At 34.3% G+C, this 15,237-nt stretch overlaps 1 protein-coding gene across 2 annotated transcripts in view; it reads right to left on the bottom strand.

Annotated features, from left to right (window-relative positions):
* The window catches only part of Epg5 (ectopic P-granules autophagy protein 5), a 342,575-nt gene that overhangs the window by 316,634 nt on the left and 10,704 nt on the right, over positions 1–15,237 (bottom strand). The window lies entirely within an intron of this gene.

Below are 15,237 nucleotides of genomic sequence, written 5' to 3'. Positions count from 1 at the left end.
AACTCTAATTTAAAAAAAAAAATCACACAAATGTTAATCACTCTTACATGCAATTATTAAATTTTGTTCCCATTCTTTTTCTAATCTGAAAAATAATGGAAAGGAAATTTACACTATTCATAAATACTATTAATTTGCAAATAAATTTAGTTTTATTTTGTTGACTGCAGGAAAATTTTATCAATGTTTTAAGCCAAAAATTGAAAAAACTCCATCACTTTTGTGTCAATAAAAACTTACTAATGATACACACCACTGCTTTGCCATCAACTGTGTGAGTATCCGCACAGCAAATATTAGTTAGTGACTTTGACTGCTTCACTAACGGGCCCAAGTTCAAATTCCAGAGAAGGCATGGATGTTTGTACAGGTATGAGTTTGTGCAGCAAGGGGGGCACTCAAAATACACAAGCCGAAATTTCTCTCAAGAGGTTGGTGTTAGAGAAAGAGGAGTGAGAGACTCTCGGACTACCACCCAGGGTGTTCTTCAAAATTATGATGGAAGCTTAAGAGTTCGCACGTTCCAGCAATACCTAATATATATTTACGAAAATGCACAAGTGCTGACCTTACAGTTGGGAATGCTGGCCAGATGATTAGAGAGGTTAGTGATGCTGACTACCATACCTATGGACTCAGGTTCTAATCTCGGAGAAGGCATGGACGTTTGTAAGTGTATAGTATCTGTTTGAGTGGTTGGTGGTAGAAGAAGAAGGCTGGGAAACCCATGGGACTGCCTTTCCTCCCTTTCTAGGGTTTTCCATCAAAATTGAGGTAATGCCAACTGTTAGTAAAGCCAGACTATACCTAATATACCTTCGGGAACGTACAGATGATGTCCATTTTTCAACCTGTACCTGTAATAAGGAGTTCACTTTCTGTGTGTTGAGTTTCTTCAACAGTTTTCATCACCATGGGAAGAATCATTAAAGATAACATTTTCATTTTGATTTCTGGCATAGTACCTTCATCACTTAGAACTCTGTGCATAACATTGTCATTCTATGAATTGAAAGTTTTTTATCAATTTCTTGAAAGCATTAAAATGTCATTTTTTTCAAGCCACTTGACAAATTCTTGTTTTCATTATCTTCCTCTCTAGCAGTCTCTAATAGACTAATAGACTAAAAATAATTTTCATGACTGATTTTGTAGCATAATAATTATATTCAATCATTGTATTGTAATCATTTTTAGCATAATAACTGCATTCTTCTTATAATAAATGTTTAGTGACATTTATTAAATGTCCTTATTTATTTATTGTTTAGAAATTAGATATAATCTCAACTTTTACATAACATCAAAGACTGCAGAATCTCCTTCCAAATTTAGGGAACAAAATAAATATCTTTAGTTTCTGAAACCAGAGGATTAAAAAAAAAAAAAAAAAAAGAAAATAATAGTTGGATAGAGTTCTGCACTGGTATTATTGCCCCCATCTAATTTTATTAAAATCATTAACTTAAGATTTATTTTTCTCACTGAATTCTTTAACTGCATTCATTTCTATTTGCACATAAACATCTTTAAGCAACTTCGTTACCATGAAATAATTTTCTAAATCAAACCGTAGCATGTTTAGGGGCACTTAGTAGAAAATTCCACCAAAAATTTTAAAAATTAGAAAACTGCAACAATTTTTTAAAAAAAAGCACAAAATAGGCATTTCCCAGCAATAACTTTCTCATTTTTTTTAATATAACTTATCTTGTCTTTGTTTTTTGGGTATGTATATTTTAGTACATCAGCCCTTCCACCATGAGAAGTAGAAAAACTGCAATAACACACTGGTATGCAAAACTTAAGCAACAGGTGTTCTTTTGGCCATAACTTCACAAATAATCTTCTGAGAGACATGAAATTCAGAAATGAGAGACAGCATTTTGTATTTAAACAATGACAAAACAATAGCAGCACAAAAATGAATACAATGCATACAGTATGGAATCAAACAAAAAAAAGGCTTTATTGAACTCATAGTATTGTTACACATGATTATCTGCACAAGAGGAAGAACAACAAGCAGATGTTCCTTAGCATGGGATATGCCCTCCTGTTACTGCAATGGTTGCTTCGCACCGTCGTTGCACCGTCGATCTCCGGTTACAAAACCTCTGTCGGAAACGTGGAGCTCTGTCCGCCCGTGCAGCATAATGCTTCTCCAGACGAGAACTCCAGGACCACCGTAAAGGTCTCTTTCCATGATGTTGCTGGGATGAAACCGTGTCCCGACCTCTCTCCAAATCAACGGGCATTGAGAATCTCTTGTAGCACTAAAACGACTCTCATCCGTAAAGAGGACAAAACTCCATTGATTAGATGTCCAAGTTTGTGCTCCTTGCATCACTCTAAACAGTGGCGCTGATGGCCAACTTTCAAACGGATGCAGCGTTCTAAACGGCGGACCTTCTGCGTCTGGATACGGAGATGTCTGGACACAGTTAACCGCGACACTTGTCGCCCCGCTACTGTACACTGATGCAAATGCAAAGTTTAAAGTTGTAAAAAAACATTTAGCAGAAGTAGCAATAGAAGCTCCCTAAGGTTATATACTGTGCAGGCATTGAAGACAAAAGTTTTAAACTTAACCAATTTATTAACAATATATAAAAATAAAACCACAATGAATAAATTTAATCAATATCAGAAACTTAAAGAGTATAACATAGTCATTTTCAAAAAAATTACACTTAGTTGTTCATCCATCAACCCCAAGGGTTTTTCCTTTAAAGATTCTTACACTATTAAAGACACAGTAAATATTTTACCTGATCTTTAAATACTGGCACTCAATACGCAAAAAACATATCACTGAACACGGTTATTATGAAATTCGCTTCACTACCAACAAGTCCATGCTTTGTGGTCAAGAAGGCACCTGAAAAATTAAACTAAATCTTAGAGCACTTAAACCAGCAGAGAGCCGCTCACTGTAGTTACACACGAGAAATCACAGCTTGGAAAAACATTGCCGCCGAACCGTAAAAACAGGATGCTGCCCACAGCTGTTGCTCACATCATTGCCGCTTTTCAGGATCCAGAAAAAGTCATCTTTCGGAACAGAATCATGGCACTAGTCGCAATATCGTCTTCCAATGGGGGCTGGAACGGCACACCACGGAGCAATGAAACAGGAACCAGAAGGATAAACCAGAGCGACGCAAGATACTTATACCTGAAGTAGACATGACGTCATCTCACGGCAATCATTCAGCTATCGGCAAGACTCAGCTTTCCAGATGACGTAACATCAAGTTTTGTTTTTGCATCTTAATTAGGCTGGAACAGTCCGTTCTTAATACAAACAGTGGCAGTGAAAAATGAAGTAATTACTATATCCCTTTAAAATAAGAACTAAACCTTATGTAAAAGTTAGAATTATTTCAAGGAGGCGAGATGATGCAGAAAAAGCACTATTTCAGGAAAATAGCCAACTGAAGTATCAGTAGATTGGAACTCGACCCTCTCTTCAGTTTCCAAATCAGGAAGGGTGCCCAGTGCAGCTCCACTGCAACTTCTCTGCATTAGAATTCACTCTTTAAAAGTAGCATTTAGGGTTTCTACTACCTTTTGCTCATTTTCCAACCAAATCTTGTACCCTTTTGTTCGTACACTGTATCCAATCAATTGGCCCTTCGTTGCCTTTGGATCAAGCTTAGAATTTCTTTTAGCCTTTGGAATTCCCATGTAGGCATTCGTTCCAAATGCCTTAAGGTGACGCACTGATGGTTTCCGCTTAGTATACAATTCGAATGAGGTTCTATCTTGGCCCTTATGACAAATTCTATTAAATGAATATGCAAAATACATCACTGCATCTGACCAAAATTCAGGACTCATTCCACTATCACGTAAAATTGCACGTACATTGTTGAGAGCTGTCTGATTGAATCTCTCACAAATTCCATTTTGTTCCGGATTATGTATATCTGTAAATTCGTGCTTTACTCCATCTTTATTACAATATGACCTGAATTGTTCATTGTCATATTCTCGTCCATTGTCAGTTCTAAAGTATTTCAACTTAAGGTTCAGAGATCTTTTAGCACGTGCTATATGCCTTTCAAATACTTCAAACATCTGACTTTTCTCTACAATAGGGTACACTATCACATAACGAGAATATTCGTCGATAAAGGAAACGAAATAACGTTCGCTATTCCTACCTATAATCTTAATAGGTCCCCATACATCAGAAAAAACCCTTTCAAGTGGTCTCTTCACTTGAATACCTTCTAAAGGTCTATAGGAGATTCGTCTTTGCTTATTGATTTGGCAATGTTCACAAAACAAATTAGGTGAGTTCTACACACAGGAAGACCTCGAACTGAATGTCTCTTACTAGTCCTGACAATAGCACCATAATTTATATGACCAAACTGACCATGCCATAATTCTCTATTGTTATACTAAACTATGGATGCCTCAAATTTCACAGATTTGAACCCCTTTTTCACTATTTTCGGGAATACATGATAGTTACTTCCTATCAACTTAGCCTTGAAAATAGTTTCATTTTCATCATTAGTAATTTTAATTTGCCCATTTTTACCATAAAATCTCACTCCATTGATATCCACCTCAGTACCAGATATTAAATTTCGTCTCAGTTCAGGTGAGTATAAAACATCTTTAAACAAAATAATTCTATCCCCAAATTTCATTTTAACAGTACCTTTCCCATGAATTGGAAAAGTTGCCCCATCAACAGCTAATAGCATATTCTCATTCTTCACAGGAGAAAAAGTACCGTACAATTCACAATTTTTACAAAAATGATGAGATGCAGCAGTATCAAAAATCCAACTATCATCATTTTCCTCCAAGTTGTTAACATTAGCTTAAGCTATGAAAAGGGACTGAGCATGGGAATTATTTTTACCTTTACACAACTTGGGTTTATTCTTACACTTAGGGGATGTTTTATTACTACTAGATGCAGCTGAGGAAACAGAAGAAGCAGGTGAGGTTGATCTGGAAAAATTACCTTTCATTCTACAGTACTTTTGAATATGACCTGGACCGCCACATTTATAACACTTGAACCCTTTAATCTGCTTAAATTTGGGTTCAAAGTGAGTACTTTGAACTTCTACAGTCTTGTTAGAATTTTCCCTATTTATCTCCCTTAAATTAAGACGTATTATTTCTTCTACAAGTATTTCCAGTTCAACATTTTTAAATATGAACTTTTCATGTGACCACCTCAAAACGTTCTGAACTACCTGATCATATTTTTCTGGAAGGAACCTAAGAAACTGAAAACATATATATACATCTCTTACAGCTTGATTAATATCAGCCAACTGTTCAGTTATCCGTTTTAATCTAGAAGAAAAGAAACTAATACTTTCATTTAGCTTAATTTTACAATTTAACAACTCTGAAAATAAGGACATATGTCTAGATCGATAATCTGGCTGAAAAAATTTGGCAAGCATATTCCATGCAACTACCGGATCATCTATTTCACATATTAAGTTCCTATATTCAGGGCTTACATTCATATAAATCAATGATAATGCTAAACGACTTCTATTTTGATAGTCGGCAACAATTTCTTTTGTAATACCCTTAATATCATTTAAATCAGGACATTTTTCAATACCTTTCACCAAAAGCCATGCATTTTTTTCATTTAAGACAAACTTCATGTCTTTAGACCATGTAAAGTAGTTATATGCATCAAGTTTAACAATATTATGCATAACATTAACAGTAGCCATATTTGAATTTCAACAAAAACCGCCGCCCAGTCTCTTAAGTCCTAAATTAATCTTAAATTTCAAAAGTCTGCACTAAAGATAACTCAGGGGCTGGGCCCATAACCAAAATGATGCAAATGCAAAGTTTAAAGTTGTAAAAAAACATTTAGCAGAAGTAGCAATAGAAGCTCCCTAAGGTTATATACTGTGCAGGCATTGAAGACAAAAGTTTTAAACTTAACCAATTTATCAACAATATATAAAAATAAAACCACAATGAATAAATTTAATCAATATCAGAAACTTAAAGAGTATAACATAGTCATTTTCAAAAAAATTACACTTAGTTGTTCATCCATCAACCCCAAGGGTTTTTCCTTTAAAGATTCTTACACTATTAAAGACACAGTAAATATTTTACCTGATCTTTAAATACTGGCATTCAATACGCGAAAAACATATCACTGAACACGGTTATTATGAAATTTGCTTCACTACCAATAAGTCCATGCTTTGTGGTCAAGAAAGCACCTGAAATATTAAACTAAATCCTTGAGAGCATTTAAACCGGCAAAGAGCCGCTCACTGTAGTTACACACGAGAAATCACAGCTTGACAAAACATCGCCGCCGAACCGTTGAAACAGGATGCTGCCTACAGCTGTCACTCACATCGTTGCCACTTTTCAGGATCCAGAAAAAGTCATCTTTCGGAACAGAATCACGGCAATAGTCACTGGCTGTCATGCATCGCAATATCGTCTTCCAATGGGGGCTGGAACGGCACACCACGGAGCAATGAAACAGGAACCAGAAGGATAAACCAGAGCGACGCAAGATACTTATACCTGAAGTAGACATGACGTTATCTCACGGCAATCAATCAGCTAACGGCACAACTCAGCTTTCCAGATGACGTAACATCAAGTTTCGTTTTTACATCTTAATTAGGCTGGAAAAGTCCGTTCTTAATACAATCAGTGGCAGTGAAAAACGAAATAAAAGTAATTACTATATTCCTTTAAAATAAGAACTAAACCTTATGTAAAAGTTAGAATTATTTCAAGGAGGAAAGATGATGCAGAAAAAGGGTTACAATAGGTCATATTTTCCAACATACACACTTGTTGAACTATGGCACTTGCTGACTGGTTTCGGGCTCTTTTTGACTTCAGGACGATGTATCGGGCATCCACAGCAGTTGCTTTCCTGCAGTGGCTACCACCAACCTTTCTAAAAACTGTACCTATTGTTTGTAAGGCTTTCCAAGTGCGCAAAATGACACTTTTGTTGATTCCGAATTCTTGAGCTACACTGCTGACACTATGCTCCTCCTCCAGCTTTCCGATCCTTCTTCCACGTGCGAAGTCATCCAGGTGATTTCTTCTAGCCATATTTCACGAAAGAACTCATTTGTACTTGCATCGAATGTCTTTAATTGTGTATCTGTCCTTCCTTTTATTGTAGTCTCGAGTTGAGTGCACGTGTTTTGTGTACATTCACATCGCCTGTGACATTTTGTTCCTGACATTTACATGCGCATGACCTTTCTACTGAATTGCGTATTCATTGTATTGATTGAAAGAACCCCTTTTCTGCAATTTTATGGCTGTCTGATTAAAATTTACATTGTTGCTTAAGTTTTGCACACCAGTGTAAATAGCATACATCAATAGTATATTACATTTTCTTCTTGAATATTAAAGAAAAGTCATCCAAACACGTTTTATGAAGCTATGAGTACTTTACTTTTATGTAAACATAACTATAACAGAAGATCCCAAATCCTTAACGCTAGAATGGCGGTAGGGGTCATTTTGACCCCAGAACACTTTTGACCGTTGATTACTTTTGTTTTATTGGAAGAAATTGTTTGGAATTTTTTTTACTTTTCCTAAATAGGTAACAAATATTTGTAAAAAAATTCTCAGCATTCTAGGTTTGTTAGTTTTTGAAATATTGGCATGTATTCCTAGAACGGCAGATGGGGGTCATTTTGACCCCTCTACTTCTGTCCCTCTTCCTGCAAGAGGCATTGTCAAATAACCCATGAAAAACATTCACTGATAAGGATTTTTCGACTGCATTCACAATATCTCCCAAAGGGATAAAAACCTGGGTAGTCTCACTGCTTTGTAATGCAAGTTGTTATTCCTTTGTTTGCAATTATCTATTCATTTGAAGAAAATACTGCAAGGAAGGTAGATGCAGGGTTTTTCATGCTTACATTTCTTTTCAAAAATAGTTTATTTTACACATGTATTTTCATGTTTGTTAGCTCAGCTTACTCATTGGTGATAACAGTTAGGATAGCTGTTTTCTTGGTAATCCAAATTCAGTATTTCAGTACATATGAATTCTGTCATCAAGTTCATTATCACCTTTCCTTTACAATGTGAGAATCATATGCTAAAATATATTCCTTATCGTTTTCTGATAGTCTGATATTTCCCTGCTTTTTTCTTTTTTCAACTTTTACAAAATATGTCTAATAAGCGGAAAAGAGGTCTTACAGATGAAGATATTCAAAAATTGTTGCAGGAGCTGAAAATGAGTCTGACAGAGATGAAACTGATCATTTTTTCTGTAGAAACTGAAGATGAATTCCGGACACAAACTAATAGTGAATTCGAGGACAGCGAAGCAAACAAAGAACTCAGCAGAAATAAATGGGCAAAAATGGATCAGAGTATTTGAAAAACTGTTTTTGCAGCTCCTGATAACACTATATGGAATGAATTCCAAAAATTCAGTCTGTAGCCGTGTTCCTGCTTATAATGTTCTAAAAGAAACAGCAGGACCGACATCTTTTGCAAAGAGTTGTATTTCTGAGGATAAAGTGTCTATGCTTTCAAGCTTTTTACTGATGATGATATCTTGCTGCATATAAAGAAATGTACAGAATCTGAAGCTCATCGGCACCTTGGAAATAAAGACTGGAAGTTATCTCTGGATGAGTTAGATGCTTTTGCCGCTATACTGTATGTTCGAAGAGTAATAGGAGCAAAGGGCTTAGATTTATATTCCTTGTGGTCCGAAGCATGGAGAATACCATTTTGCAAAGAAACTATATCAAGAAATAGATTCAAAGAAATAAAACAATTTTTAAGGTTCAATGAAAAGACAACAAGATCTACTCGATTACAGACTGATAAATTTGCTCTTGCATCAGACATATGGAACAAATTTATTGAAAACTGCAAAATGTGCTACCAGCCAGGACAAAATAATACAGTTGATGAACAATTATTCCCATCTAAAGGTACGTGTAGATTTACACAATATATGCCTAATAAACCTGACAAATTTGGAATAAAATTTTGGTTATCTGTCGACATTGATAATAAATACCTTTTGAATGGATTTCCTTAACTAGGAAAAGATGAAACAGCAAATCCTCAATTCATTTGTCTGAAAATGTTGTCATAAAATTAACGGAGCCACATCTAAACAAAGGGAGAAATATTACCATGGATAAATATTTTACTAGCATTAAGTTAGCAGAAATGCTAAAATCAAAAAATACAACTACGGTCAGCACAATGAAAAAAGACAGAAGAGAAATTCCTATATCTTTGGAAAATATGCATAGTAATCTTTATTCATCGACAATAGTGGAACATGATAATATCACACTTACCATCTATCAAGGCAAAAGAAACAAAAGCGTTTTTCTACTGAGATCATTACATTCTACTGAAAAAAATGAAGACAATCTTAAGAAGTTGCCCGATTCAATAGCATTTTACAACACAACAAAGTATGGTGTGATTAGATGCGCCAAAAATATTCAGTTAAATTGGATTCTAGACGATGGCCTGTACATATCTCTTTAAATATATTGGATCATGCAGCTTTGAATGCCTGGATAAATTATAAAAGTGTAACAAGAAACACCATTAACAGGAGATATTTTCTACAGAAATTAGGAGAGGAGTTAAGAATGGTACATATGGCTTCAAAACTCCCAAAGATCCTTCCTGAATCTTCAGAAAAAACACATGAAAAAAAATGGATATAAAGAGAAAAAAGTGTCAAGTACAGAGATGCAATGGAAACAAATCTCAAGAATATTGTGCATCTTGTTCCAAAGTTGTGTGTGGAAAACGCACTGGAAATTTTTTTAAAATTATTTTTGTATCAACTGCATTAATTCTTAAAACATATGTGTAATCTCTAATATTTTAAACATTAAATAGAATTGAAACAAAATACTTTACATATTCCATTCAGCTACACATATAATAATATAACTGAAACATCAGGGAACATTTCTCATTTCTGGATTTAGAGAGTGAATCATCCTCCGAGTAAGTACATAAAAAATATTACATAAATTGTGTTTTATTTTAGTTAGCATTAGTTTTAATTTGTGAAATCATTTATATGAAATCAATTCTTATATTAAATTAATGAGTTATTTGAGTAATTGTAGTATGATCCAATTGATCGCCATGCACTCGATACATTTACAGTATTTTAAAAAGTCAATAAATTATCATGTAACAAATATGTACTTTATATGTATTTCGTAATTTATATTTAATATAAATTACGAAATACATATAAAGTACATATTTGTGCCAATGTATGGCATTTAAAATTGTTTTACTTTTGTTATTTCAGTACTTTCATCGAAGGGTGAAAATAACCCTTACCGCCGTTCCAGTAGGTAAGATTTTCCCGCTGTTCTAGTGTTAACAAGTATGTGAAAGCAGTTTTAACAAGCATGTGAAACTCGCATCACTTAATAGTTCCAGAAATACACAGACTGTCTCAATGTTATTTTGTGCCGCACTCTTCCCTTTTGCACCTGGAAACCTATAAACTGATCTGAGAATTTGTTTATAATTAAAAAACCTACCAAACTGCATGGCAGGTGCATATTAGAAAAGTACCCTTTGTGCTGAATGGCTGATGTACACCAGATGCATTTGTGTGCAGCAGTATTTGATGCTCAACAGAGAACTGTATCAAGACATTTTAAGACAACTCTACTTCCACACTTACAGTCACAATGGTTAACCAATTTTTTTTTTCCTCTTCTAAATGTGAAATCAAAAGAAAAACACACTTTCAGGCACCAGAAGTTGCCTTTTTGGGTGAAAATATAATAATATGAAGTCGAACTAATAAAGATTATGAGAAATAAAATTCCTAAAAGGAATGGGAAAATGTCACGAGTTATATGCTGTAAACTGGGTTTGGGAGACTGCAGTTGTGGGGTTTTACATTTCCCCCCACATTTCTTCAATTCTGATATCATTCCTCGATTTCTCCTCCTAGCCTATGAGCAATAAGAATGCTCTTTGGAACTGCAACAAAAAGAGAGAATGTTCCCCCTTTTCAAAACGTTTTGCTCCATTCAACGCAGAAATTGATGTCATTCTAATATTATGTATATATTTTGATTTTATTAAAGAATTTTTTATTTATAAATTACTGTTTATTAGTTACCTAGATACCAAACTGGTGATTACAGCCTTGAGAATAACACGTTTTTAATCATTTTAAAATGTCTGTTAACAACAATACTATTGTTTCAAAGCAAGCACCTGAAATCAACAAAATCTCAGTTAAAGTAACTCTGTTTCGGAAAGATAATCCAAGCATTTGGTTGGCCAGATTGAAAGCCAATTCTTTAACAGTGGGATAACTGCTGATGTCACAAAATATCATATTGTGGCAGGCCACATTGAGACCGACATAAGTCCACTAAGTGAAATAATTGATCTTTCTCCAGTTATTGATGCTTATGACACATTAAAAAATAAAAAGATTAATTGAAGTTTTTCTGACTCTGAAGGAAAAAAATTTTTTAAAAACTTTTTTTTGAGAGACACTGATTTAGGTGACAAATGCCCATTTTTTTCACTCCAACAGATGCAAGAACTGGTGGGACTTCCTGTAGGAACTGAATTACTAAAATCTTTGTGGCTTCAATGCCCAGATGCAAACCATATTAGCCTCTTCTGATATCGAACTTCTGATATCGGCAGCTATGGCTGACAAAATCTCTGACAGCACAAGTCATGCTTAGCTTCAAGCAATGAACAACAAATGGAAATTAACTAATTCTATTGATACAAATGATGCTTTAGATAATTTACAGAAACAAATATCTGATTTAAATAAAAAAGTAGATAAACTTTTTATGTTGTATTCTCGTGTTCGATCTCACTCTCGTGGTCACACTAATTCTAGATCACGATCCTTGCCCACGAATAAACAAACCGAAAACACATCCATGTGCTGGTTCTATGCCAGGTTTCGTGAAAATGCTGTTAAATGCAATAAACCTTCCCCTTTTAAATTAGAAAACTAGGTGTGTGACGAACGCCATTGTCCAAAACAACTGTGTGGTGACGAATGCCATTGTCCAAAATAACTGTTGCCTCCTGGTATGTAAAAAATCTTTAATCCTCCGCGTACGGCTCCACATCCGGATTTCCACGGAACACGAAATCAATCTCGAAATATGGGTTGCATGAAAATAGCATGCCTAAGTATGTTTTTTAAAATTAAGAAACAACTATTAAAATTTCTGCATAATACATATTTCAGAACTAGAATGTGTCCAAAATCGTGCCGTACGCGGCGGGTTAAGAATACAGATTTCGTTGTTATAGGGGCTGAATTGTCTGTTTGGCAGGTACTGTTTGCTGTCTGTGCTCCACAAGAACGATATTTAAACCAACATCACTGCTCAATTTAGTTGCAGAAAATGGTACCAAAATTGATGTATATGGAAAACATTTAGCCAATTTAGACATAGGTCTATGCCAAATGTTTCCATGAACTTTTGCCATTGCTAATGTTTTGCAACCAATTGTGGGCACAGACTTTTAAAGTAGTTATGGCATTGTTTGTTAATTTGAAATCCAAAAAATTAATTGACAGCATGACTAACATTGAGTCAGATGGTAAGGTCTCCCGAGATATTGTACCTAAAATTACAGTTTTACAACATTTACATATATTTCATCATTTACTTAAAAAATAAGATTCTCTTTTTTAAGATGTTTTAAAACAACCTTTAAATAAGAATACTCTTGGTATCACGCTACTAAAAATTAATACTAAAAATTCTTCATAGCAAATAAGCCTAGGTGCCTAGCAACTGACAAATTGGTTGTCACAAAAGGAGAATTCACTTAATTAGTGCAATAAGGCATTTGTAGTCATCCTAAAAGCTGCTGGAGTAGTCCTCAGCACATAGTAAAAAAAAAAAACCGATGGGTGTTGGCGACCTCGCGGGGACTACAGTAATACAGTCAAAAGTCGTTAATCTGGACTCGTTGGGACTTCAGCGATTCCGGATTATAGATCATCAGTTTAAATCTCGTAAGATGGCATGCAGAAATTCTAAAATTAAAAATATGAAACCGTAATTTATGAAATAAAGAACAATTATGATCTAAAAGGGTATCAAAATTTACAAAAAAAAAAAAGCTTAATATTTATTTGTTTACTTTATTAAACATTTCTTTCAATGTAAGTTGTTTAAGTTACTTCGTTTTATGTGATAATACTTTCTCTTTAATTCTATAAACATACATAATTTCTTGTTCTGTTACAAAGTTCCGCTGTTCAAGTCCCGTAATTGCTGTGCCGAGAATACCGACTAACTTGTCAATCGAAATTTTTTCATTTTCACTAACCTCTCTGTCACCTTCTTCATATTTTTATCCATTTTTTGCAGGAATTCCACTTTCTGTTTGATGGACATCGAAACATACTTTCGTTTTGTAGATCCTTTGGGAGCTCCAGCATCGGAAATTCTATTTGACATAATCAAAAGTTCAAGTTTACTTTTATAAAATTGCTCTTATAGTCTGCAAAAAATAATAAGCCGCATCCAATTCGAAGATTAAGGAACAATGCAATCATCAACATTAACTGAAATAGATAATTAGATAATTTTAGCTTATACCATCCGTTATATTAAACGCACACGCGAAAACGTATTCTGCATTTGCGCACACGCATATGCGCAGTCGTGAAGGTCTTACGCGCAGAAAGTTTTTAGCTTTGAGGTCCGGATTATGGGTGTCCGAATTAACGACTTTTGACTGTACTACCTTGCAGGTGTTGGTGATGGGTGTTAGCAACCTTGCGGGGACTATAGTACTAAATTTAATCGATATTCCAGATAGTTATCCTATTAGAAATCTACATGATTTTATATCCAATTTGAGCAATATCCCCCCCAGCAGTAGACTTCAAGAAAGCATATCACCAGGTACCAACGAATAAAGAAAAGAGAACATATCCAAAATGGCAATAGTTACTCATTTTCGATTATTTAACTACATGACATTTGGTTTATGTAATGCTGCACAAACTATGCAAAGATTACTGGATTAAATTTTTATTAAATTTCTGTTTTTGTATATATATAGGTGACATTTTGATTATATCATCATCTCTCAATGAATATATCCTTCATATCGAAGTTTTCATTATAATTCATTATAATGATCAGTAATATAGTTTTATCCTTCAAAAATGTGTATAAAAAAAGGGTGTATCTTATACAATGGCAAAATACGGTATATAAACACATTTACCTTTTCTTTTTCTTAATTCATATTAGTGGTCTGCCAAACACGAAATTATACATTTAGTGTTCCATGAAGTTCTAAAGGTTGGTGACAACTGGTTTAGATGTTTGTGCATGGACAAAAACTTCCTTCATATAACTAATCAACAACAATGCAATGATTCATTTCCAGATGATAATGACAAAATTCTATGAAAATTAATTCTAAACAATGAAGCTGAAATGAAGATAACTGAAATGAAGATAACTACTGTTAGGAAAAAAAAAACACTCTTAATGCTTCAAACCAATTTTCGAAATCTAATTAATAATTTTTTTCTCAGCATGTTGTATCTTTACATCTCCACTTCTGTGTTTCCTGAGAATTGAAGTACAGAAGGTTGGTATTGAAGTAGAGCTTCATTTTGTGGTTTATCTGAAATAGTCTTGATACTGAAGTACAGCTTCATTTGTGGTTCCTTGATACTGAAGTAGAGCTTCATTCTGTGGTTTATCATACACGTTTCACAATAAATAATTCCTCATTCTTGCAAATATTTTATCAAAGATGTTTCATTATTATGCAAATCCCAAATTTTCAGGTTTACCAGCAAAATGGCAGGGAGCCCATCTCACCACATGTTCTTATACCTTGCTACAGGTTACATCTGGATTGATCAGTGATTAAATTTGGGGGGGGGGGCACTATACTAAGGAAGTACCATAGTGATTTTATAACAACGTCTTGGCAAGTTTAGCAAAACATTTGCCAATGAGTCCAGTCCCAATAATAGAAAAGTATCAAGATAACTTCCGAGAATGCATTATTCAGTTGCTATCTCCAGATACAAAGGACTTAATTTAATGCAACGTATATTCACAGTTACCTATTGTGAGAACAGCATGTTTCAAAGGAAATTCTTCATTAAAAAATTTTTTATACCTTAATATACGAGAAAAATTCTCAGGTAAAAATTAAATTCCGAAT

This window comes from Stegodyphus dumicola, chromosome 5 (assembly GCF_044657685.1).
Source record: "Stegodyphus dumicola isolate Sdum_Otavi_A_Nest chromosome 5, ASM4465768v1".
Lineage (NCBI taxonomy): Eukaryota > Metazoa > Arthropoda > Arachnida > Araneae > Eresidae > Stegodyphus > Stegodyphus dumicola.
This window is presented reverse-complemented; position numbering and strand designations above follow the sequence as displayed.